The 26,526-nt window shown below is 41.8% G+C and overlaps 1 long non-coding RNA gene and 1 pseudogene across 1 annotated transcript; one reads left to right on the top strand and one right to left on the bottom strand.

Moving 5' to 3' along the window:
* Positions 1-220: 220 nt before the first annotated feature.
* LOC142871383 (uncharacterized) lies at positions 221-24,927 on the bottom strand. Its single transcript, XR_012919634.1, has 4 exons — positions 24,286-24,927; positions 3,435-3,516; positions 825-1,011; positions 221-604 (listed from the first exon to the last, which is right to left on the bottom strand). It is a non-coding gene; the product is annotated as an uncharacterized LOC142871383 (long non-coding RNA).
* On the top strand, positions 3,975-4,884 carry LOC105868036 (large ribosomal subunit protein eL6 pseudogene; annotated as a pseudogene).
* Positions 24,928-26,526: the final 1,599 nt, after the last annotated feature.

Here is a 26,526-nt window from a genome sequence, read left to right as displayed (position 1 = left end):
GAAAGAATGAGCCTGCATCATAAGCTACAATATCCACAAAATTATGAGTTTGTTATGCTGGTTATATTTTTCTAATAATTATGGAAATAGTGCATCACTATTAAAATAAGAACTGTTTATCCATGTACCACCTGAAATCATCCCTGTGGTACACACATCACAATTTGAAAAACACTATATTGTGTAAATAAGGACCACAGACTCAAAATTTTAAGTCAGGCTCTATTATTAACTAAAATCTACAGTAAAGAGGAAGAAAACATATACACACAGCAGTGTCTCAACTCCTCACTCTTCTTAAGAGTTTGAAATAACAATACTCTTTTATATATCTTTATGTGGAACAAAGATGCAGAACTAGCTGAGTGACCTGAGCAAGCCATATGAGGAGTCTTTTCCAAGAACTGCTTTTCTCAGCAGTCAAGGGTCCTTTGGAATCAGGAGGCCTGTGGAAAGAAATCTCTCATGACCAAGGAGAACCAGATACTTCTAGCAGGAGTAGGGGAGTAGAATCGTCTTCTAATCAACTTGACCTTTTCACAGCATTATTATCCAATAAAATCTCTGTATTCTTCCTTTTTCGGTCTTGCCAAAGAACTTGTCTCTAGAGGAAAAGGAGACGAGATGGGACAAAAAAGAAAAAAGAATAAGAAAATCCCATCCTGTCATATATGAATTGCATGGTCCCAGCCGGTCCCCGGGCCTTGTTACTTCTTGGCTTACAGAACAGAAAATGCTGCCAACACACTGCATTGTGGCCATGCCACAATATAAGATGGAATTCAGACAAAACCCAATGGCAGGCTTTGTAGCAGGGTACCCACCTCCTCTCTGATGACTGATGCGGTCCAGAAAGCAAGTGACTGATCTGGGTAGGAATGGCCTCCTGGGATGTTCCACCAAATCAGTAGAACAACATGCTGCCACCCAACACCTCGGCCTGCAACGTCCAGACCTGCCGTCTCTCTCAGGTCTCACAATCATGTGTCCCTTGACTTCCAAAAAACTTGGCTAGACATGAAACAAAGTAAATTTCTTATATATTAAGTATTTAAACTCCCCTCAGATTTTTGTAGGGCTTTTAATAATTATAAATGCTTAATATAGAAATATTTTAATATTTTTTAATTTTAGATTTTTTAAATCTATAAAATATAAAGGAGAAAAAATAATACCCAAACTTAATATCATTGCAGCCATTTTAATATTCTTCTCTCCAGTTTCTTTCTGTACATTTTCACATCCTTAAAACCATACTGGATTTGTTCTTTTTTATAAGTTTATAATTTTTTGAGACAGAGTCTCACTCTGTTGCCTGGGCTAGAGTGTCATGGCATCAGCCTAGCTCGTAGCAACCTCAAAGTCCTGGGCTCAAGTGATCCTCCTGCCTCAGTCTCCCAAGTAGCTGGGACTACAGGCGCACACCACCACACCCAGCTAATTTTTTCTATTTTTAGTAGAGACCAGATCTCACTCTTGCTGATGCTGGTCTTGAACCCCTGACCTCAAGTTATACTCCCACCTTGGCCTCCCAGAGTGCTAGGAATACAGACATGAGCCACCATGCCCAGCTAATTTTTTCTATATATTTTTATTTGGCCAATTAATTTCTTTCTATTTTTAGTAGAGACAGGGTCTCATTCTTGCTCAGTCTGGTTTCAAACTCCTGACCTTGAGTGATCCACCCACCTCGGCCTCCCAGAGTGCTAGGATTACAGGCGTGAGCCACCATGCCTGGCCCAAAGTATAATTTTTATGTAGTAAAATTTGCCCTTTTTAGATGTATAGTATGATGAGCTTTGATAAATGTACACAGCTGAGTAACCACTCTCAAAGTCAAGATATGCTTCATCAGTATTTTCATCACCCCAAAAGTTTCTTTCATGCTCCTTTTTCTGGTAGTAAACATAATTTTTAACAGCTGTAAAACACTCTATTTTGTGTCTATACCATAATTTACTGTTGTTCCTATCATTTAGTTATAAACAATGATGCAATTAGCATTGTACTGAATAAACCTTTATTTATTTTCTATTATTTTCTTAGGACAGCTCTCCAGAAGTAGGATTATTGGGACAAAATATACAAAGAATTTTTAAAACCTAACAATAAGAAAATTGACAACCCAATTAAAAAGTGTGCAAAAGATCTAGATGGACACCTCACTGAAGAAGACATACAAGTGGCAAATATATTAAAAGATGCTCAGCATCATACAGCATTAGGGGATTGCAAATAAAACAACGAGATACCTTTATATACCTATTAGAATGGCTAAAATCCAAAGCACTGACAAGATAAAATGCCAGCAAGGATATGGAGCAACAGGAACTCTCATTCATTGCTGGTGCAAATACACAATGGTACAACTCTTTTGGAAGTCTGTTTGACAATTTCTTACAAAGTACACATAGTCTTACCAAAACAAGTTGAAAACCTATGTCTATAAAAACTTGCACGTGACTGTTTATATCAGCTTTATTCACAATTGCCAAAAATTGGAAGCAACCAAGATGTTCTTCAGTAATTGAATGGATAAACAAACTATGGTACATCCATTCAATGGAATATTATTCATCAAAAAAAAAAGAAAAAGAAAAAGAAATCAACCATCAATCCATGCAAAGACACAGAGGAACCTTAAATGCATATTGCTAGTTTGTCCAGAAAAGACAAAACTATAGAGACTGGAAAAATAAGTACCACATGCACTCACCAGCAAATTGGTTTCACTGATCAACACCTAAGTGGACATAAAGGAATAACATTTATTGGGCATCAAGCAGATGGGAGGTGGGAGGAGGGGATGGATATATACACACATAATGAGTGCAGTGCGCAAAATCTGGGGGATAGACACACTTGAAGCTCTGACTCCAGGAAAGAAGTGGGGGGAAAGGCAACACATGTAACCTAAACATTTGTACCCCCATAATATGCTGAAATAAAAAAAAAACTATAGAGACTGTAAAAAGATCAGTTGTTGCCAGACGTTGGGAGAAAGGAGAGAAGAAGTGAATAGGTAGAAAGAACATGAGATTTTTAAGGCCAGTGAAACTATTCTGCATGATGCTACAGATACTCCTGAATACCTGACATTTGCATTCAACAAAACCCATAGAATGAACAACACAAAAAGTGAACCCTGATGTAAACTATGGGCTTTACTTACCAATAAAGTATCAATATTGGTTCATCAATTATAACAAATGTGCCACAACAACAGGAGTTGTTAATAGGAGGGGCAACCATTATGGGAGTGGGGAAAAGTATATAGAAACCCTCTACTTGCTGTTCAATTTTTCTGTAAACCTAAAACTTCTCTAAGAAATAAAACATATTGATTTTACTTACTGTCTTAGTCCATTTGCATAGCTATAAGAGAATACCCAAGACTGGGTAATTTATAAAGAAAAGAGGTTTATTTGGCTCACAGTTTAGCTGTACAAGAAGCAGGACACCAGCTTCTGGTGAGGGCTTCAGGAAGTTTCAATCATGGTGGAAGGCAGAGGGAGGCTGGTGTGTTGAGTCACACAGCAGGAAACAAGAGAGAGGAGAGGGAGGTGTCAGGCTCTTTTCAATAATCAGCTCTCCCAGGAAAGAATAGGGCAAAAACTCACTCATTATCATGAGGACAGTATCAAGCCATTCTCATGAGAGATCCATTCCCATGACTCAAACTCCTACCACTAGGCCTCCGCGTGGAGGATTAAATTTCAACATGAGATTTGGAGGAGACAAATATCCAAACTATATCACATATAGAGAAATAATTTCCATATATGTAAATCAATCATATATATATATTAACCCCTCTCTACAGAAAGAACCACTCTGAAAAACCTTCTATCTGCCTCAAATAGTCCTCTGTATAAGGTAAAAGCTCAATAACAGCAAGATAAACTCACTTGTGTCAATCTAGTCTTATAATCATAAGAAGCTAAGACTGATGTGGCTCTTTCCCAGCTTGCAAGATGGCCAGTGAAAACGTTGAGAAGAAGCCGGATACTAAAGAGAAGAAACCTGAAGCCAAGAAGGCTGATGCCAAGAAGGCTGAAGCCGGTGGCAAAGTAAAAAAGGCTAACCTCAAGGTTAAAAAGGTTAAGAAGGGGAAGCCACACTGCAGCCAAAATCCTGATCTTGTCAGAGGAATCAGCAGATATTCCCGATCTGCCACATACTCTAGGAAGGCCATGTACAAGAGGAAATACTCAGTGGCTAAATCCAACGTTGAAAAGAAAAAGGAGGAGAAGGTCCTCGCCACTGTTACAAAACCAGTTGGTGGTGACAAGAATGGTGGCACTCGTGTGGTTAAACTTCATAAAATGCCTAGGTATTTTCCAACCAAAGACGTGCCTCAAAAGCTGTTGAGCCACGGCAAAAAACCGTTTAGCCAACACGTGAGAAGACTGTGAGCTAGCATCACTCCCGGGACCATCCTCATCATCCTCACCGGACGCCACAGAGGCAAGAGGGTGGTTTTCCTGAAGCAACTCGGCAGTGGCTTGTTACTTGTGACTGGACCTCTGTCCCTTAATCGAGTTCCTCTGCAAAGGACACACCAGAAATTTGTCATCGCCACCACCACAAAAATTGATATCAGCAATGTGAAAATCCCTAAGCATCTCACCGATGCTTACTTCAAGAAGCAGCAGCTGCGGAAGCCCAGACACCAGGAGGGTGAGATCTTCGACACAGAAAAGGAGAAATATGAGATTACAGAACAGCGCAAAGTGGATGAGAAAGCTGTGGACTCCCAAATTTTACCAAAAATCAAGGCAATTCCTCAGGGCTATCTGCCATTTCTGTTTGCCCTGACAAATGGAATTTATCCTCACATATTGGTGTTCTAAATTTTTACAAAGAACCTAATTAAATAACTGATGTGGATTTGAATTCTCTTTCTCTAATTATTGTGTGAATTTGGCAAATTATTTAAACTCCCTAAGCTTCAATTCCTCATGTATAAAATGAGGAAAATAAAAGGTACCTGAGAGGAGTATCTTGAGTATAGCAAAATAACGCATGGAAACAACTTAGAGTACACTCCTGCACATAGGCAACAACTGGTCAATGATAGTCATCGCCATTTTACAACAACAATCATATCAAACAAGCAAAATAATCAATATTGTTGCATCTTGGAAAAAGTCAAACCAAACTGGGTTTGATTTCTGGATCTTCCTCCAAGTAGCTGATAAATCTTTTGCTATGTGATAGAACTTGAGAAATAGAATGAGGTTTAAATGGGATACATTCATTCATTTATTCAATAAACAATTATTAGGTACCTAATGTGTGCCAGGCTCTGTTCCAGACACTGAAGGTATAGCAGTAGACAAAACAGAGTGTCACTTCTAATAGAGATTATTCTATAGGCGAGAAAGGCAACAAACTAATTGAGATATGATAAACTCTTAGATGGGGAAGTGAAGAGGGAAAAAAGCAGGGAAAAAGAAATGAGGGAGGAAGCCATACATGTATCTGGGAAGAGTATTCTGGACAGAAGGAACAGCAAGAGCACAGACCCAGGGAGAGTGAGGCTGTCATGTCAAAGGAGGAGTGGCTGGGGAAAAAGTGATGGAAGAAGGGAGCTTAAGGAGGTGAAAGATCAGAGAAAGACCTGGGGCCAAATCACTTAGGCCTGAGTGGGGATTTCAGATTCTGTGGGAAGCCCTTAGAGAGTTTTGAGCTGGAGCAAGTTGTGATCAATTTGCATTTTAACAGGATCATTCTGGGAGCTGTTTAGCAAACAGCTGCAGGAAGATCTGGTAGGCGGCCTGAACTGATCTACCCTGTGCAGGAAGTGCCATGATACAGGATCAGGTTAGGGGGCAAAATCCAAACAACTTAAAAATATCTATGACCTGTTATGGGTTGAATTGTGTCCCTCCAAAAAAGATGTATTGAAATCCTAATTCCCCAGTACCACCCAATGTGATCTTATTTGGAAATATGGTCCTTACAAATGTAATCAGTTGAGGTCACACAGGTGTAGGGTGTACCCCTAATCAAACATAGCTGGTGTCCCTGTGAGAAGACAGCCATGTAAAGATGAAGGTAGGAACTGGAGTTATGCTGTCACAAGCCAAGGAACACCAAGGAGCTAAGAGTCACAGTATTCTCCCCTACAGGGTTTAGAGGGAGCATGGCCCTGCCAACACCTTGATTTTGCACTTCTAGCCTCCGAAACTGAGAGAATAAAATCCTGTTGTTTAAAGCCACTCAGTTTGTGGTACTTTGTCACAGCAGCACAAATAAACTAATACAATACCTATGAATGGTCTTCCTCCTCCACCCACTGCCTTGCAAGCTTGGAGGATACTGGAGTCAACTAAAATCCCATCCTTTAGCACCAACACAGTCCAGTATTCATAAAGATGATTAGAGAACACTGGTGCCAATGACGACGGTGATTTACTTTTCTTTTATTGTTTCCAATACACAAAAGGCAAGTCTGCACTGAATACACCAGAAATCTTTCCAATTAATGCTAATGGGCGACCAGCCTCTGCTTCACTCCTTGGGAAATGAGGCCACTAAGAGGAAGTTATCAGTAAGGGATTTATGTTTTAGTAGCATGTTTAATTATGATACAACCACGACCGTCTCTTGCACGGGAATTTAGCATGCAAGATTTACAGCTCTTAGCACAATTTTTGCCTTTGTTGTCTCAAAGAGCCTTGTTTCTGATGTTTTATTAGACCATCAACCTCTGTTCAACTGTGTCAGACTGCCCCCTACTGCTTTGGTCTCATAATCGCATCTTGGCTGCTACTATTTTGAGTTGGTTTGCAGAATGTGTCTTTTGCTGGGGTCTGTAAATCTGCCCCCTCTCCTGCCTGGAAGCACACAAAACACAGGAAGGGGAGGGTGGGGGAGCAGGTCTTTTTTTTCCTTTTAATAAAACCACTGAACAAACCACAAATATATATATATATATATTTCAAAACACACCATCTGGCTGGCTTAAGCTTGCAAGAAAAATTAAGTTTCTAGAATAAGAGTGCATCCGATTCTTATTTCTTCAGGGTGACAAACACCTTCAAGTGATATCCTCTCTTTTCATGATATGACAACAGGGAAATTTTTTTTTTTTTAAGGAAGCTGATGAAATTTTAACTAATCCAACCAGCCAGGGGAAAGCAATATTACAAAAGGGGCCTCAAAGGAAGGGTGGGATGCCTTTTCCGCTTCAAAGGCAGGGCGCAGCGCTGTGAAAGGCGGCCTGCGGGCGGGTGGGCCAGAGCCCCGGTGCCCCAGCCAGCTCTGCCGCACCTCCTGTGCCCCACTGCCCTCCGCCAGGAGAAGTGACAGAGGGTCAGGAAAAGGATGTAGAGATACATTAGTAAGGAAAGAAGAGGGAGCCTGGAAATGGGGCTTATTAACACAAATTGATTCTCAAAGTATTCCGCAAGCCTCTCAGCCAAAAAATAACAAGTCAGAACAAATTCCCCCAACTCTGTGCTGATGGTTTTAAAAAGTTTTTTCAACAAAACCAAAAAACCCACCTGGCCTCATTGCAGGGCAGCTTCCCTACTTCCTGATCTTTCCTTTCTGTTGCCATGTGCATCACTTCAGGTGTCCCCAGCCTGAGCTGCTCTCTGCCAGGCCTTCCCAGGGATGACTGCGGGATCTGACCATGGGGGCTGCGCTGTGTGTGCCCACATGCATGATCCGTTCCCGGACCTGCCGCCTTTGGTATACACTGTAGGCCTGTAACTAGCTCTCAGGAGAGTCTGGTTTCCTGTGACCCTTGTCATGCTAGGCCTTTGTTCATATCCCCCAGCCACATGCACACACCTTTATTGTCTGTGCAACTGCCTTGTGTCCTGCCCTGTCTGGGCTGGCAGCCCCTGGAGGGGATGGTGGGAGTGGGGTGGGGGTTAGGGCATTCTGTTTCTCTGCCTGCACTGTTTACTCCTTGGCCCGGGCTTGGGCCAGTGCTCTCTCCCAGGGCTCACAAAGAACAGGGATGGACATGGGGGTGGGGAATGCCACTGGAGAATATTTACCCTTCGTGCACCGTGCCAGACAAACTCAAAACCTATTCCATAAAAGATTTTTTATGTTGTACGGTCCAAGAGAATAGCCCAGCTGCTGTCTTTGGCTCTCCTCCATTTCTCACTCCCATTCATAAAATCTTTAGAGAAGGCCATGTGCTGCTTTCTCCCAGGGAGGATCACGCTATGCTCTAATACAGAATGAAGCTGGATTTGGATGCAGGTGGCTAGAAGGGTCTTGACCAGTCTGTCTTTCTAACTGCTCTGTCTACTCTAATGCTCCCTAATTATCCCCACCATGAATTTAAAAATCCTATGCTGAGCCTCTCTGAAGATCCAGCCCCACACCAGAAGTGAGAGGATCACAAAACCTTACCAAACTTTGGTGTTCGTGGATTTAGCATTCACAGCAATCCCCAAGACCCACAACTAGAGCAATTTGTCTTTTGCTGAGGCCCAAATTTGAATGTCAGACATAATAATACCAGTGTTTAGGAAACAGCTACCTAAGTAAGGTAAGCCTAGTTAGCCTAGTCACCTATTCTATTAACAAAATCACATTACATTAATAATTATTTTCTTGGCCGGGCGCGGTGGCTCACGCCTGTAATCCTAGCACTCTGGGAGACCGAGGCGGGCGGATTGCTCAAGGTCAGGAGTTCAAAACCAGCCTGAGCGAGACCCCGTCTCTACCATAAAAATAGAAAGAAATTAATTGGCCAACTAATATATATAATATAAAAATCAGCCGGGCAAGGTGGCGCATGCCTGTAGTCCCAGCTACTCGGGAGGCTGAGGCAGGAAGATTGCTTGCTTGAGCCCAGGAGTTTGAGGTTGCTGCGAGCTAGGTTGATGCCACGGCACTCACTCTAGCCTAGGCAAGAAAGCGAGACTCTGTCTCAAAAAAAAAAAAAAATTATTTTCTTAATTTGCCATGTGCCAGGTACCATACTAATTACTTTCTCTATTTTATCTCATTTAACCATGATTATAACAACTTCATCCCCATTTTATAGATGAGAAAACTGAGATTCAGAGGTTTAAAAACTTGCTCAAGATCCTACAAATAGCTAATTAGTGTGATTTGAACAAGATCACAAAGCTAGTTAGTGTGATTAGGTGATCCCAGAGCTATTAATAATACTCTTGAGGCTAGCAGAGCAGGGCTTGACCCCAGGTCTTACTCCACAGTGAAGCATTAACCATCTGAATCCCGCCTCCTGTGGCACTCTGTCCTCACATCAGACCCATAGCAATGATCATGAAGCCATCAGAATTTTGTTACCGTGTGGAAGGTGGCCCCAAGTGCTAGAGATCCCTTTAGTGAACACTGGAAAGGTTGTTTGTGGCATGAGAATACACAAAGATTACACATGGCTTTGGATAGAAATACAAGTCTGGAAAAGTCCAGGAGCCTGAACAAAAACAACTCCACTTTTATGAATTTGAGAATTTTTAAAGATGTGGGGTGTGAGGGAGAGAAGCAGGGGTATATACACAACTATTAATATACATGTGTATGAATATCCTTATAGATGTAGATAAGGCATATTTCCTGCTTTCAAGAGTCTTACACAGCTAGCTCATGGTGAAAAGAACAATTTGAAGATACAGCCTGCAGTGGTGACTGTGCTCTGAAGACATTCACGTCATGAATAGAAGTGCATGGAAGTGGCTGGAGAATGTGCCCGAAGGAGAAGTAAAGCTTGAGCTGGCCCTTAGGTACCGCACACAGCTTACCTGCGTGGAAGGGTGAATGGAGAGGCCTCAGGCAGGTGAAACAGACTAAGACAAGACTCAGAGGCATAAACAAGTGTAATGGACACAGGAATTGTTACCTAGATCATAAGCTCCATGGGGGTAGGAGCTGTGTCTCAGCTCTCTCAGTTACACCTCCAGAAACCAGCACATGGTAGGCATTCAGAAACTAGTTGTGGGTTGGAAAAAGGAAAAGAGGGAGGAGTAGAGGGGAGCAAGAGAAAAAAGGCAAATGAAGAAAGACTAAACAGCGAGTCAAAATGTTTGCACAGAAGGTGTGTGTTGGGAGTGAAGGGGAATGAGGTCGCTAAGCTTGGGTGGAGCAAAGGTAGGAAGGGCCTTGACCAAAGTCAAGGCAAGGAATCCTGTGAAAGTAGTAGGCAAGATGGAGGCAAATAGGGTACTCATGAGCTCTTGAGCATAGGAGAGGCACATGGAAAGCTGTGGAATATGAATCAGCGCATTGGCAGTGTAAAGGCTCGATGGGCAAGGACATAGGCTTGAGGGTTGGGAGAGTCTTGGGATGCCACCGTGGCAGTCTAGATACATGAAGAAATGAGTGTGCATATGACCCATGGCTGTGGAAGAAGGAATGAAAGAAGGGATAAAAAATTTTTGAAGAACTTGTCGAAGGGGCAAAATCTATACAACATTGATAACAGTTGGGATACTGAAAATTTTAGGGAGAAATAGGCCAAAGTTTCCAGTGGGCAGCCTGGAAAAGTGGTGGTAGCATGCTTAGAAATGGGGACATTAATGTGGAGAAGTAAAGGAGATACTAAGCTCAGTATGTCATATATAACTTTAAAAATTCAAATACAGGCCAGACACAGTGGCTCACACCTATAATTCTAGCACTCTGGGAGGCTGAAGCAAGAGGATTGCTTGAGCTCAGAAGTTCAAGACCAGCTTGAGCAAGAGTAAGACCCCATCTCTACTTAAAATAAAAAATTAGCCAGGCATGGTGGCATGAACCTGTAGTCCCAGCTACTCAGGAGGCTGAGGCAGGAGGATCACTTGAGCCCAGGAGTTGGAGGTTGCAGTGAGCTACAATGACAGCACTGCACCCTACCCTAGTGGGACAGAATGGGATGCTGTCTCAAAAAACTCAAATATAGATCTAAGTCTATAGATAACATTCTGCATGGTAGAGAGTCCAAGAGTTTGCTCATGTTTTCATACATGTGTATATTTGTGGGATCAACATATATAGCCACTAAGCAATTTTAGTTGAACTATAGAATTTCAGAATTGGAAGAAATATAAGATTACCCACCACTTATATGCTATCTAGTATATATGCTCAGAACACTTATACAGTGCACAGCAGCATTTGACAACCAGCATATGTTTGAATCACCTATAGTGAAAATAGCTCACTCCTCCTTCTGTGGTTGGAGAGCTCTGTTTATAAGAAAGTTTTCCCTAATATTGACATCTTTTGACAAAATGAAGCTCACTTATACCATCATGGTCAAGAGCCTAAATCTGGCAATCTTACAAAATAGGTGAGGAAGATACTACTACTTGTCCAATATCTACTCTCCCTTCTTCCTTAGGAAAAAAGAAAATTTTAGTGGGACACATGGCTACTCAGAATAATGACTCCCTTCCCCAGACTCCCTTCCAGCTAATTGGCCATATGACCTAGTTCTAGTCAACCAGATGGAAGCAGAATTGATGTGAGATTTTTAGGGTCTGTGCCCTTAAAGGAAGGAGCCTGCCTTATGTTTGCTTCTTCTTCCTCCTTCTTGCTGACTGGAATGTCAGTGGGAGGCTGGCAGCTGGAGCAGCCATCTTGAATAAAATGGAAGCAGCGTGTTGAGGATGACAGAGCAAAAAGCTAGAAAGAGTCTGAGACTCTAACTATTGTATAAATGCATGTGCACACTGTCTCAGCCACAGACCTTCACAAGAGAAGAATAAACTTCTATTTTGTTTGAGCTGTTTTATTTGGGTTTCCGTTATAGTAGCCAAATTATATGCTACCTAATACTGCGGGTTCTAATCTCTAGCTCTGTCATTTATTAACGAGTTGCTTAACTTCTCTGAGCTTCAGTTTCTTCACCCACAAAATTTAGCCTACCCAATGGGGTTACGGGAGGAATTAAATGAGATAATGTACTTACATGTACTTAGCACAGTTGGTACTCAATAAATTGTAGCTGTTAATGGTTACTACTGCTATTTATTTATACAAAAATTCACTATCTCAAAAATAAATCCAACAATTAAAACTCCTTAGAAGTTAAGAAAAACTTTTTACTGCACTTTAATATAGTAGTTGAGGATTAGTATATTAATCTGAGCAACACTGACATTGAATAAATATCTTCATTTCATAGTCAAGAAGCCCAGAAAGGTATAGAAACTAGCCTGGAGGAATACAACAAGTAAGTGGCAAAACTTGAATTAATTCTATATCCTTCACCCCCTTGAGGGTCAATCATTTGAGAAAAAAGCAATAGGATAGAAGTATGTGCGTGTGTGCGTGTGCGTGTGCGTGTGCGTGTGCGAGAGAGAGAGAGAGAGAGAGAGAGAGAGAGAGAGAGAGAGAGAGAGAGAGAGAGAGAGAGAGAGAGAGAGAGAGAGAGAGAAGAAATACTGTCCAGGAATCTCCATGTGTCTTTTCAGTCCCAAACCTAAGTTCTTAAAATACCCAAAGGTCAGCACCATGGGACAGAGTTGGCTCTTTCCTTTATCAAGAGGCTGTTTCATCACTATTCCTCAAGGTATCCTTCCAGCACTTGGCAAGTCTCCTCTCTAATTGAGAAGATACTAATTGTCCTTCCATGCAGGGAATATCAAAACACACGGTGCTTAGGCTACCCTAAATCACTGTCCTAACATCTCCCCAAAATTTCTCTGTCTTGTCAGTTTCACCTCTTTCCTTTCTTTCACACAGCTAAAGTCTTAAAAGAGACAGCTACCCTGAGAATGCTGCCAAGCTGTCTTTTTTAAAAAGTTACTTTTATTTAGGTTATAAAATTCATTAAGAGACACAAAACACCAAATATGTGAGATCCATGAATGGTTGCAGAGACAGAAGGAAGGAAGGGAATTTACTTGATTCAATGCTAAAAGCTCCTTAAAATTAACCATATCATCTGGTAGAATCAAGAAAATGTTCTGTTACGAGAAGAAAAGCATGAAAAGGAGCAGTTACATCGTTAAAAGATAAATCTGGGTTTCAAAGGGAAATTTTGTTATAAAACAGAAGGCATAAGGCATTCTCACTGCAAAACATATTCTCATTTCACAAAAAGAATAAAGTAAGAAATAAAACTTGCCTTTTTTTGACTCTATAGCTTTATTCCCTAGAAGCAACTATGCCTCATATTATCTATCCTCTAGAAATTGTCCTGCATGTAGCAGATTATATATATTTACACATACGTCAATACATATGCCCATAAAATTATGTATTTTTTCTTTTAATATTATTTCTAAAATTTACAATGAAATAATTACTTTTAAAACTCCTATTCTTAAAGCAAAACTCCCTCCTAATAAGAAGTAAAAGCCTCACATGCAACAATCTCAGGTCTTCACAAGAATCAACAAAAAGTCCAGGTATTCTGTGAAACAGAAATAATCAAATGCCTCAAAATATTTAATTTCCTATTCCAGGAATGCGAAACAGGTGTAATTAAAATAACACTTTTTTAATTAAGTGACCTCTCTTGACCAACCATCTGTGAATAATTCAGATTTCCCCCTTATTATTACTGTAAAATTAAAACGAGGTCATATAAACAGGAAGATCCTCTTTAACTATCTTTAAGCACCAGCAATATATATTTTCCACCAGTTAAAATCCTTAATGATACAAAAACCCTGTCAAGCATAACTCCCCCAATTCATTTGCCTGAAACCATCAATATTTTATCATGCACTTGCAGTTGGCTTTAATTTAACAGTCCAGGTTACTAATCAAACAAAACACCCAAGTCATTAAAAGTTAGCGTGCCATTTAGAAAGTGCATTTCACGTTTATTAAAATATCTTTCATGCAGCCATTAGAAACCTAAAGTTTTAATTACAATCAGATATTTAGTTTTACTTCGGCTATGCATCTGGCACTCTCTTGCAACTGCCCTGATTAATCTTCCAGACCAAGTTCATCCATTACCTCCTGAAATTATTTTCCTCTCAACTTCTTCAGAATTCATCTTTCTACTCCACCCACCACAAATAAGTAAAATGCATTTTAAAGGTGTGCAAAGTCACTACCCAAAAGATAACTCATTTAAAAGATTTCATTTCAAATGTAATTTACTCTTCATAAAATTCCAAAGAGGCATCATTCAAAAAGACAAATTGAAATTGAAAATTAGCTCTTCGTGTCTTTATTGTCAATTTTCATTATTTATTTTTCTTTCTAATGATGGAGAAAGCTTAACGAGCATTTTCTTATAATTTTCTAACTGAATGATTCAACTAAGTGTTCTTTTTCTTTTTTTTTCTTTTTTTTTTATTTTTTTGAGACAGAGTCTCACTTTGTTGCCCAGGCTACAGTGAGGGCCGTGGCGTCAGCCTGGCTCACAGCAACCTCAAACTCCTGGGCTCAGGCAATCCTCCTGCCTCAGCCTCCCAAGTAGCTGGTACTACAGGCATGTGCCACCATGCCCGGCTAATTTTTTGTATATATATTTTTAGTTGTCCGATTAATTTCTTTCTATTTTTAGTAGAGACAGGGTCTTGCTCAGGCTTGTTTTGAACTCCTGACCTCGAGCAATCCGCCCGCCTCGGCCTCCCAGAGTGCTAGGATTACAGGCGTGAGCCACCACGCCCCGCCTAAGTGTTCTTTTTCTTTAGCTTTCCAATCCTTCCTACTCCTGTTTCTGCCCTGGCTTGTGCTGAAGTTGCATGTAGGGGATGACTAACATGTAAAACATCAGATTTCATGTTAATTCCAGCAACTCTGAAATACAGCATTTAGACCCACCATCATCATAGTTACGGTGCACATTGTTATTAACTTATTTCAGACTTAGGGATGACAGTGCATATAAAATCACTTTTATTTTTAAACTCATTAAATCTTGGCTACTTTAAAAATTGTTTGAAAACTGGAAATTTCCTTTTTAAGCTTATCTCTCTTTCTCTATAGCTTATCATAAGTGGTTCAGAGAAACCAATTGGCACCTTCCACATTCTGCCAGGAAATCTCTCTAGCCAAATCCACCAGTTTTCTGGGTTTATTTTCTGTTTCTCACATTTTTGCTAATAACAGTGCTGTCAAATTTTCCTCCATTACATAACAAAGATGTTTCTTTTCTAGCCTCCAAATCCAACTTTCCTCATGTCCTTCCAGGCTTTACCAATAGTCTCTCTTCAGTGGCCTTCCAGGTTTTATTAACAAGAGCCTCAAGGCCTTCCAGCTTCTGCCAATTGCCTAGTCCTAAAGTCAATTTCATGTGTTTTAGGGTTTTATTAGAGCAGCACCCCACTCCTAGGCACCAAATTCTGTTCCAGTTATCTATTGCTTCTCACTGAATGGCTTAAAATAACAATCATTATATCTCATGATTCTGTGGGTCATGAATTCAATCAAGACTCAGTTGGGGCCGGGCGCAGTGGCTCACGCCTGTAATGCTAGCTCTCTGGGAGGCCAAGGTGGGCGGATTGCTCAAGGTCAGGAGTTCAAAACCACCCTGAGTGAGAGCGAGACCCTGTCTCTACTATAAATAGAAAGAAATTAATTGGCCAAGTAATATACATATAGAAAAAATTATCTGGGCATGGTGGCGCATGCCTGTAGTCCCAGCTACTCAGGAGGCTGAGGCAGAAGGATTGCTTGAGCCCAGGAGTTTGAGGTTGCTGTGAGCTAGGCTGACGCCACGGCACTCACTCTAGCCTGGGCAACAAAGTGAGACTCTGTCTCAAAAAAAAAAAAAAAAAAAAGACTCAGTTGGGCAGTTCCTTTGGTCTATATGACATCAACTGCAATCAGTGAGGTCACTTGCTGGTATTCAGCTTGTGCATGGGCTGACTGAAGAGTCCAAGATGGCTTTACTCATTATGTCTGTCACCTTGGTGGGGATAGCTAGACAGCTGGGCTCAGCTGGGACAGTTTCATACTGACTCCAACATGGTGGTCTAAGGATGCATGGACTTTTTTTTTTTTTTTTTTTTTTTCCTTGAGACAGAGTCTTGCTCTGTTGCCTGGGCTAGAGTGCCATGGCGTCAGCCTAGCTCACAGCAACCTCAAACTCCTGGGCTTAAGCGATCCTCCTGCCTCAGCCTCCTGAGTAGCTGGGACTACAGGCATGCACCACCATGCCTGGCTAATTTTTTCTATATATTTTTAGTTGTCTGACTAATTTCTTTCTATTTTCAGTACAGACGGGGTCTCGTTCTTGCTCAGGCTGGTCTCAAACTTCTGACCTTGAATGATCCTCCTGCCTTGGCCTCCCAGAGTGTTAGGATTACAAGCGTGAGCCACCGTGCCTGGCCTCTTTCTATTTCTAGTAGAGACGGAGTCTCACTCTTGCTCAGGCTGGTCTCAAACTCCTGACCTCGAGCAATCCTTCTGCCTAGGACTCCCAGAGTGCTAGGATTACAGGCATGAGCCACCAAGCCCAGCTTAGACTTCTTACGTGCTGGCTCAAGACCCCTAGTGAAAGCTTTCCAAGACAGGAGAAGTAGAAGCTGCCAATCTTTTATACCCTGGGCTCAGAAACTGGCACATTGTCACTTCTGCCATATTCTATTGGTCAAGCAATTATAGAGCCCAGGTTGAAGGAGCAGAGACAAAGATTTTTTCCCTGTCAATAGAAACAGTCAAAAAATTTGGCAGCCATCTTTAATATATCACAAATTCTAAAAGCTGGGAGTTCTCATTCTTATTCTATAAATAAGGAAACCAAAGATTAGAGAGGTAAAGTAATTTGCCTAAAGTCAGTTAGGTTAGAGCCAGAATTCTAATTTAATCATATATATGCATGGGAAAGTAAGTAAATTACCTGACTACTCCCAAAAAGTGGTGATTAAAATGGCATTATTTTCTAGAGAAACAAGATATGTGCCTATGTGGCCCTGTTTTCTGTCAGCTCAGGCTACGAGCTTCCTCTGTTCCTTTCATCCCTACTCTCAGGTGGGTTTCTGCAAGTTGTACCTCATGAATGTTTATAAAAGAACAAATGATCACCTACCACAAAGGTCTTACAAAGGCGATGTCCTATTCCAGTCATAAAAGTACATCTGACAAATTCAGCCTGACAATATGAGCTCTCAGAGGTAGGGGAAATAATGAAGGAAACTGCTCTTCTGCACCCACACCAAACAGGAGAGCTGTTTGGTGAAGATGAAGTGATGAGAACCTTGGGGAACAAAGGGACTTTGTCATCCTGGAGGGGTGACCATCAGGGAAGGGAAAGCTGGCATCACTGGAGGCAGACCCTCTCTGTGCACTGCCAGGAAGAGAATATAGCTATGGGGCCTCGGCCTATGGCCCTACAAGGAAAAATTATGCAGGGAGGTAGGGCTTTCAGAAATAAAATTCTGAGCTAATTCCTGAAAATTATTTCTGGGAAGAAGAAAAGAGAGCAAAGAGAGATGTGGCTACATAGAAAGTGCCTTAGCAATCTCAGGACACATGTACCACAGATGAAGTCAAGAAACCCATAATCAAGATTCAACACAAAAGGGGGCACAAACCAATAGGAATTGTGTCAGAAAGGCCAACGCTCAGAATGCACAAGTGCTGCTAAGGACAGTGAGGAAAAAATAAAAAAGTTTTTGTGACTTCATTTGGAGCAAGAACAAGGAAGATGTAAGTTTGTTTAGTAGAGGTTACGGTGTTATGTTAACAGATCAGAGAAAGCAGAATTGTGCAACTTCTATTTTGCTTCTTTTAAGAGAATGGGTATTTGGAAAGACTAGTATGAATATTGAAGACATGGAGGTCAAGATGGGAGAAATGGTGACAAAAGCCCCTTTTGCAAATGGGTTCATCACTTCTTAAAAATCCAGTATAATTTAATAGGTGAGATATTAGAGCTCTAAATGAATGATCTTCCTCTGCACAGTTTAGGAAGAAAAAAAAAAAAGTGCCAGTCAGCTACCAAAATGGAAGGTTCAAGTGTGCACACATATGTGACAGCAAGAAGTCAGAAGTCCAAACAGGGATAGGGTAAGTGGAATAGAGAGTGACTGTTAACTGGTACGGTATGGCTTTGGCAGTAATGAAAATGTTCTAGAATTAGGTCGTGGTGGTGGTTTCACAACTTGCTGAACATGCTAAAAACCATTGAACTGTATACATCAAAGAGTATAGATAGATTTTATGGTATGTGAATTAAGTCTTAATTTTTGGGAAAGAATATATTATCACATTTTATCTATCTCCTAGGTATCAATTTTTTTCTATGTCTACTCATCTAAAAACCAGTGATCAGGGCACATCTACACCAGTTAAAGAACAAAAACAAATTCCATTTGAAAGTTCTTATTCTTTGTGACTAATGGCAAAATATACAAACAAAAAAGTTTTGGGTTTTAGTTTTATGGAAAAAATAAAGGGCTATAACCAAATCTAGAACATAAAAAAAATATTTAATAATGAAAGCAAATACAGGTTTGTGTCATTTTAAGAAAAAGAACAAGAAAAATGGATGGAATCATGGCTGTGCCAATGTCACATGTTTTACAGTTTTATTAGAGCGGCACCCCACTTCCAGGGACCAAATTCTGTTCCTGTTATCTATTGCTTCTTACTAAACAGCTTAAAACAACAAGCATCCACATCTTCTGATTCCGTGGGTCAGGAATTCAATCAAGACTCAGTTGGGCAGTTCCTTTGGTCTATAGGACATCAACTGTAATCGGTGAGGTCACTTGCTGGTATTCAGCTCATGCAAGACTGGTTGCAGAGTCCAAGATGGCTTCACTCATATGTCTGTCACCCTGGTGGGATGGCTAGACAGCAGGGCTCAGCTGGAACTATCTCATACTGAGACTCCAGCATGGTGGTCTCAGGGTATGACGACCTCTCACATGGTGGCTCAAGACCCCTAGAGAAAGCTTCCTCAAAAGAATGGATGGGAGAATAAATTAGCTAACGTAGTGAGTCTAGTTCCTCAATGACTCCCCAGGAACCAAGTGTCACGTGCAATTGTTAAAAGAGATGACAAGGAGCAAGAACAGGAAAGGCCTGGAGACTTCAGTGGCCACAAGCTGTACAAGCAGCAAAGTGTGGGGACTGCTGGGCTCTTAGTGAATCTGAGTGGAGATCTAGTTTCCAGTGCGGGAGGGCTGGGGGCAACGGCCCCACTCTAGTTTACGTGGATCAGAATGATATCTAGAGTACTGTGTGCCATTCTAGTAGCACTGCCTAAGGAGAGCATAGGAACACTGGAACCTGGCAGAATATGGAAGTTCTGATGCCATGACCCAGTTGGAACCATTAAAAGGACAAATACTGTTTAGCTTGGAAAACTGAAGGCAAAAGAGAAATATGAAAATTATCTTTTTAAAAGTTATCAGAAGAATTTATATTTGGACTCCAAGAGAGAAAGGAATATTCTTCAAGAGTTTTATTAGCAAGACCTCCAAAAAGAAAATCTTAAGGTTCCCAAGCATTTGAGGATGGAATTGAGTAACCACAGACAAAATAGCTATGTGAGCCAGAAGTCATAATTAACTGATGTCACAAATAAACATAAGGAAGCAAGAAAGGGGGCCTTCAATTCAAAGTGGAAAAGGAACCTGTCAGGGATAAGGCAAAGGGAAAAGACAGTTGACAGAGATATATGTGTAGTAACTACCCTAGGCGTGTCCCAGGAATCCGTGTTATAAAATGTCCCCAAGTGATCCTCAGGCAGCCAGGCTGGCATCTGCTTACCACCCAGCATTTGGAAAGCAATCTTCTAGAGAGCTCCTTCAATCACACCACATCTGTCCTTAAAAACCCTCCATCATCCCCCGTTGTTGCCAAAAATGAAATTCAAAATTTTAAACTTGGCTTTAGAACTCTACCTAGTATAACCCAGACCTACTTTTTAAAATGTATCTCCCATTCCCTTCCCATAACCAGTCCTGATCTCCAGCCAGACTCGCATAACTATCACTCCCCACGTACACATCTCTACTTGGTCCCTGCATACCTGTTTATCCCACTCCCTCCGCCTGAAACACCTCTCTACAGCCACCAAATCTGTTAGCCATCCTTCCTTCCTCGACGCAAAGGATCAAAAGCCAATTCAAAGTTATCCCGTCACTGACATCCTCTTCTGCAGCCTGATCTCTTAGTTACTTCGACTTGGGTCTCAGTTTCATCACCTGTAAAACTATCATAACATCACTACTGACTTCATAGGGTTTTGTGAGGATTAAGTGAGTTTACAAATATGAAGCACCTAAAACAGAGCCAAGAACATATGAGCTTTATAAATTACGATTATCCTTATTATTAGTATGATCCTCTTGAGAAGAGCAAGTTAGAAAAACAAGCCATAGTTCCTATTGCTGCAGGTGGTTCCTAAGCCGTAACTGATACCAACCACTCTAGATTCTTCTCCCTTTGGCTCACATGATGGCTGGTCTAGGTCATTGTCCTGGTGGGTGACCTAGACCTTCACCCCTGAGGGATCTGAGCTCTTAGCTACTGTGTCCTTGGCAGGCTGCAGCAGCTGTAATTCCTTATTCACATAATAGCACCGAGAGACAGCCCAGTGGATCCCCTGAGTCTGAGCACACTATTCCCTTTGCCCATTATGGGGTAGCAGGCCCACCTCCTCTCGACAATCAGGTCACTCACTCCTGCCGATATGGCTCCTTTCTTAGCCTGCTAACCAATGTCACGAAAGGTATAAAATGACAAGGTATAACCATTGTTTTAGGTTTAGTAGGACTCTCCCCGGGAAGCCCGATGTATCCCCCTCTGAGAACCAGCACCTCTAGAACCCCAGAACCTAAAATTGCAGGACAAAAAGCACAAATTCCCCAACCAGGTCACTGGATTAATGGTGATCAATCCTTCTTCCACCCCTTGGAACCCAGACTCATGCTCTACACAAAACCACATAACGGCCGCTGACTCAAGAGAAATACTAAACCTTGAAGGACAGTGTTCTAAACTTGCAGATTATCTTCTTCAAGGTGACACTTTAGCCATACCTTCTAGAAGTTATTCCAAGGCTTAAGCCAATCAGCATACTATGCAAAATAGGAAAGATCAGTGACTCTGGGATCATACGTCCTCTCAAATTTAAAGTGAGTACACACTGGTCTGGGTAATATGTGGATTTCCATGCTGGCAAATCAGTCTGTGAGACCTTGGATAGTGGTACTAGCTGAGAAACTAAAGGCAGGAAAGGCAAATCCATACCTATATACATTTCGATTCATTCCAACTAAGACAAATTGTTACGCTTTCCAGGGTAGAAGGGATCTGATACAATCAACTTGTGACCCAGTGTCTGCCTGGTCTCCTCAGATCTTCACCGTATTGAGGGCTCAGACCCAGTCTCTGCTGCTGAAGGATCAAATATTCAGCAGTGGCAATAGCTAGATCAGCCTTGGTAAAAGGAGACCCAACACATGGATAACCTCTTTCTCTGCCATCATGGCTACTCCACTTGTGGGCCCTTTGTACAAGCACTGGGTGACTGGGGACAAAGGCTGGCTGATATCTATTGGACAAGTCCTCTGACAAACTGGTTGACCATGTCTCTTCTGCAGTAGATGTTCACTAGTGGGGAATCATATGCAATACAAATATGCTGTCACTTTTTGCCCACTCCCACAAGTGCACCCACAAGACCAGGGGGAGGATTTTGGTGAATCTACCTGGTCATCCATTTTGTGGGAAAAGAAAAGTTGTCCAAGGTAAAGATATACCTGTATTCCTAGACTGCAGAGAATGGTTTGGCTACCAGTCAGGGTCCTAGAAAAGTGAGGGTGTCTTTTTGGCCCTTCCAGGTATAAGCAAACTGCTTCTGGTGGTTCTTACAAATTGATAAGGAGAGAAAAGCATTAGCTAGGTCTACACCAAGTGATAGGGGCTATATTCATTTGTTTCAGTAAAGATTCAGTATCTGAGACAGAAGCTACAATCAGAGTCACCACCTGATTAAGATTACAATATTGGGCTGGGCATGGTGGCTCATACCTACAATCCTAGCACTTTGGGAGGCCAAGACAGGACAATTGCTTGAGGCCAGGAGTTCAAAACTAGCCTGAGCAAGAGTGAGACCCAGTCTCTACCAAAAATAGAAAAATTATCTAGGCATGGTGCACACACCTGTAGTTCCAGATATTTGGGAGGCTGAGGCAGGAGAGGATTTCAGGAGCCCTGGAGTTTGAGGTTGCTGTGAGCTATGAGGATGCCACTGCAATCTAGCCCAGGCAACAGAGCAAGACCCTGTCTCAAAAAAACAATACCATTAGTCATTCTTCAAGGTCTATCCTGTCTTTGTCCCAATAGAGGCCGCCGTATCAGTGCTCTGGGACTTAGACCCTAGCTCGAGCTAGTCAATAAAACTCCTTTTGATGATTTCAAAAAAAAAAAAGATCTATCCAAACTCTGTACAAGTAAACCTGATGAGTTAAATGGGAATGACAGGTATTACCAATACTGCATCTTGCAAGTCTTTAATGGAGGCAATAATATCTGTCACCAAGAGATATAGCATTGCTTCTCATTTACTACCATGGTAGGGAGAGGAAATTCCAAAAGTTTCTACTTTGTCCTGCCTATCATAATGGCCAGGTGGGTATTCTGACAATAACAAGTATGTTTATTCCAATATTGTACTCAGGAATTGGAAAAGTAACCACAGAAGTGTCCATGAATCACTGCACTATTGTAAATTGGAATTGATTGAAGTTTCCATTTATTACCTGACTACCATGAGCCCCCACTTTGACTGTGGGGCCACAGTAGCATTTTGCTTCCCTGGGAACTAGCATCAGTTCAGAGCCAGTGCCTAGTAATACCTAGGTATTGCCCTTTCCTCAGTGCACAGTGACTCTAGTAAATGGCCACAGGTCCCATGGGGGCAGGCTTGAGGGGAGACTGATAGTATATACTTGTGGCAACATTGCAAGGTCCTTCCCAAGGGGATGCAGCTACCCTTCAAACAAGGGATTCCGAGTCTTTGAATTGGCTTAGGTCTGGAAAATGGATGAATGGCCATGACTCTCCATTGTAGCAATTTGAATCAAGTTACTGGCCACCAGATCTTCAATTTTGTTCTTTGGATTTTTTCCCCTGCTAGACAAATAAAGTAATATTCTAGTAGAATTTTTTTCAAAAAACAGGGTGTCACTCTGTCAGCCAGTGTAATAGCATCATCACAGCTTACTGCAACCTCCAACTCCTGGGCTCAAGCGATCCTCCTGCCTGAGCCTCCAGAGAAGCTAGGACTACAAGCACACGCCACCAAGCCCGGCTCATTTTTGTATTTTTTGTACGGATAAGGTCTCATTATTGTCCATTCTGGTCTCAAACTCCTGGCCAAGAATTCCTCCTACCTCAGCCTCACAAAGTGCTAGCATTGCAGGTATGAAGCACCATGGCCAGGCCATTTCCTTTTAATTTCTAATAAAACCATGATCAATTGGGCTCTGGCTTTTAGAACCCTGTAGGCACCCTCCTACCCTTGACAGTGAAGTCAGCAATGGTGAACCGGAGCTGACCCACAGGAAGCAGCTAGCTGGAGTACTACAGAAACTCACAGGGGAGTGAGAGCCAGTGGGCCTCTGCCCACTGTTAGCAGCCACACCATTAGAGGGGGGAAAAAAGAAAAATCACACCAAAACCAGGAAGACAAGCTCCTTCCCTCCTGACACTTTGCAGCACCTCTCCAGCACCCTCTATTAATGAAGCTTAATATTGTACTAGATGGCAAAGGAGAAACGATTACATAGTCTAGCTTCAAAATCACAAAGCAGAAAAGAAAAATAGAAAGGGGGGGGGATTTGGAGATGAGAAACAATAAGTTGACAACTGACATATTTGCTTGCTTGTTAATTCCGTGCTTGATGCTATGCCAAGGCAGTTCTGGCCTTTCTACCTCCTTTACTGTGAGCCCTCATTTTTTGAATGTTCCAGGAGCCATCTAGCAGAATATTGAGACTGTCTCCAGGAGCCCTTGCCAGAACATTAAATCCTAAATCACAAGAGAATATATTCATATTAACAAACTGTCTCTTTATCTAACTCCATACAGTAGCTCACACTGCCAGCCCACCACTCTAGAGGTCCTTTCCCTGGCTAACATGTCAGTTCCTATTAGCCAGGCCCTGCAGCTCAGCTCCTTTCTCCTTCAGCAGGGCCGGCACTTCCCCAGTTGGAACATGACAATATTTGACCCAAATTATTAGTATGATGGCCAGGAAGGGAGGTGACAGCAGATTATGAGGACAGCACATAAAGTATCTGCTTCAGTCACAGCCTTTGCATAGTCTGCAGACAAGGGTAGGTGCTACTGTCCTCTAGCAGGAAGAAATGGTCCATTTCTGCAGGCCCAGACAGTTCAGGGGAATCTGGGGATCCAATGTCCTCTAGTGCACTCACCTGTCCCCATCCCAAGTCTCAGGGTGTTACAGCTTCCATATCAGGACCTTGACTTTAGCACAGGAGACGCTACTAATTTAGTCTCTCTGAAGTTCTGTTACTCTTCTACTCAGACCCTGAGCCTTATCTTAAGCACGCTCTGCCTTCTGGCTGCTTCATTAGAGGCATTCAGACTTCACACCATGCTCTATTTTGGTAACACACTTGTTATTTTCTCTCTTCAATACATCAGTAACCACCCAAAATCAGCCAATTTCACTTTCTTTTTAATTACCACTTCCCTCGAATTTCTCAAATACTAGAGATAGATAGTACATCAACCAGAACAACCCCTTTACCTATTTCTCCATCCTAATTCATCATAGAGGAAAGTCTTAGTATTTGTGAGGCTATAATATGCCCACAACACTGCACTTACTACAATGATGGTCCTGTTGCCATCTGGCTGATGAGTTATCCAATTTTAGAATCCCATCATTAGAATCTTCTGCCTAGGACTATATGTCTTAGAGAAGATTCATGTGCAAGTAATTGATTAAGGAAGGGTCTCAGGAAAAACTGATAAGAGAATGGGGGAAGCAAGACACGTAATGGAAGGAAACCAAGCAAGGCACTGTATTGGCCTACATAGCAAATTAATCCAAATGTTGGCATCTAAAAATGTCCCGGCCCGCGGGACCTTCTGTTACTCGCGGGGGCGAGGGGGACCGTGCCTGAAAGAGATGAGCGAGAGAGAGAAACGAGACCAAGCAAAGGGTTGTCAAGGTCTGCTTTACTTAGATTTTTAGTGGGTTTTATAAGCATACAAAAACAAGGAAGTCAAAACAAAACATAGAGTGGTGACGATGAGGCTTGGGTCTGGGTTGATTAGCCCTAATCAGTGTCTTATCGTATCTTGTTTTTGACTGATTACTCATCTCCAACCGGAACATTTGCAGTCAACACATCCTGGAGCATTCCGTGGTCAGCACGTCATGGACTGCGTTCTTCTCGGAGCTATAGCTGGAATTTTCCAGGGCGAAGTTCGTGCGTAGGACGAGTCATAGGGGAGTTGAGGGTCTTTGAGGGTCCTTGCCTCTAACATAAAAACAATACATATTCATTATCTCGCCGTTTCTGTGGATCAGGAATCCAAACACAACTTAACTGAGTCCTCTGCTTCATGGTCTGTAACAAGGTCACAATGCAGGTGTTGGTTGGTTCAGGGTCTGCAGGCTCATTTTCTATAATGAGCATGCATTACATTAATAATCAGCAAGGGAAAAAACAGCCAAACTGGGTTTTCTCCACCTCAACACAATCCTCCACCACCAGCACCCTCTTTATTTCTTCACCTCACCCCTTCCTGGTAGATGATTTTTGGAAAGCTATAGTATGGTTAGCATAACACAGCTGAGTTAAGCAGTGGGAGGCAGTTATTATGAGCAATAGAAAGTTTTGTCTTATGTGTTATTTGCTCTGAGGAATCTGAAGAACCTGAAAAGTCATATGCCATTCCCCCAGGATGAAGATGGGACCCGGGGTGGGGGTGGGGGGCAGAGTCACAGTTCTGTGTGGCAGGAGAGGAAGAAAGGAGACCAATCCACCACATACTCACTAGATGGACTTTGGGTGCTTCCGGGCAGAAAGTCAAGTTTGGCGCCCTCATGTGGAGATGGTGTGTAATCATGAATATGTAACCACCATATTCATCTACCAGATAGAACAGGTATAAGTAAAGAATAGCAAACAAACAAAACAAAACCACAGTCTAAGAGACCATATGATAAGTAACAAGAGAGAGGTCCAAAATATAAGTGTCAAGGAAGATATCTGTTATTCTTTCTTTGCCTGCTGTTGTTTTCTGCCCTCTAGCGAAACCCTTATACATTTTAGAAACCAAGAAAAAATGCCAGTGACTCCTATAGATTTCTAATATAATGAAAAGATATATACAATAATGGGACACATTTGAAAACACTGCTAATCCTGTTAAGTCACATCGGTCCTAGCCTGTGCCAGTGGTCTGCAAGAGCATTATCCTAGCCTATGTCATGCCAGGGTTCAAATAAGCTTCATAATAAGAGAAAACATTCCTCCATCTTCTTGCAGAATGGCAAATAATCAAATCTGGATATGTTGAAACCTTGCCTAATTTGTTTTTGATATCAATAAAGAAAAATTTGACAATTTTCCTCATTATGATATTATACTCTGTTCCCGAAATTCTTCCCTGTGGCTAACATCTCCCATGTGCTCATA

Source organism: Microcebus murinus, chromosome 6 (genome assembly GCF_040939455.1).
Source record: "Microcebus murinus isolate Inina chromosome 6, M.murinus_Inina_mat1.0, whole genome shotgun sequence".
In the NCBI taxonomy this organism is placed as follows: domain Eukaryota; kingdom Metazoa; phylum Chordata; class Mammalia; order Primates; family Cheirogaleidae; genus Microcebus; species Microcebus murinus.
This window is presented reverse-complemented; position numbering and strand designations above follow the sequence as displayed.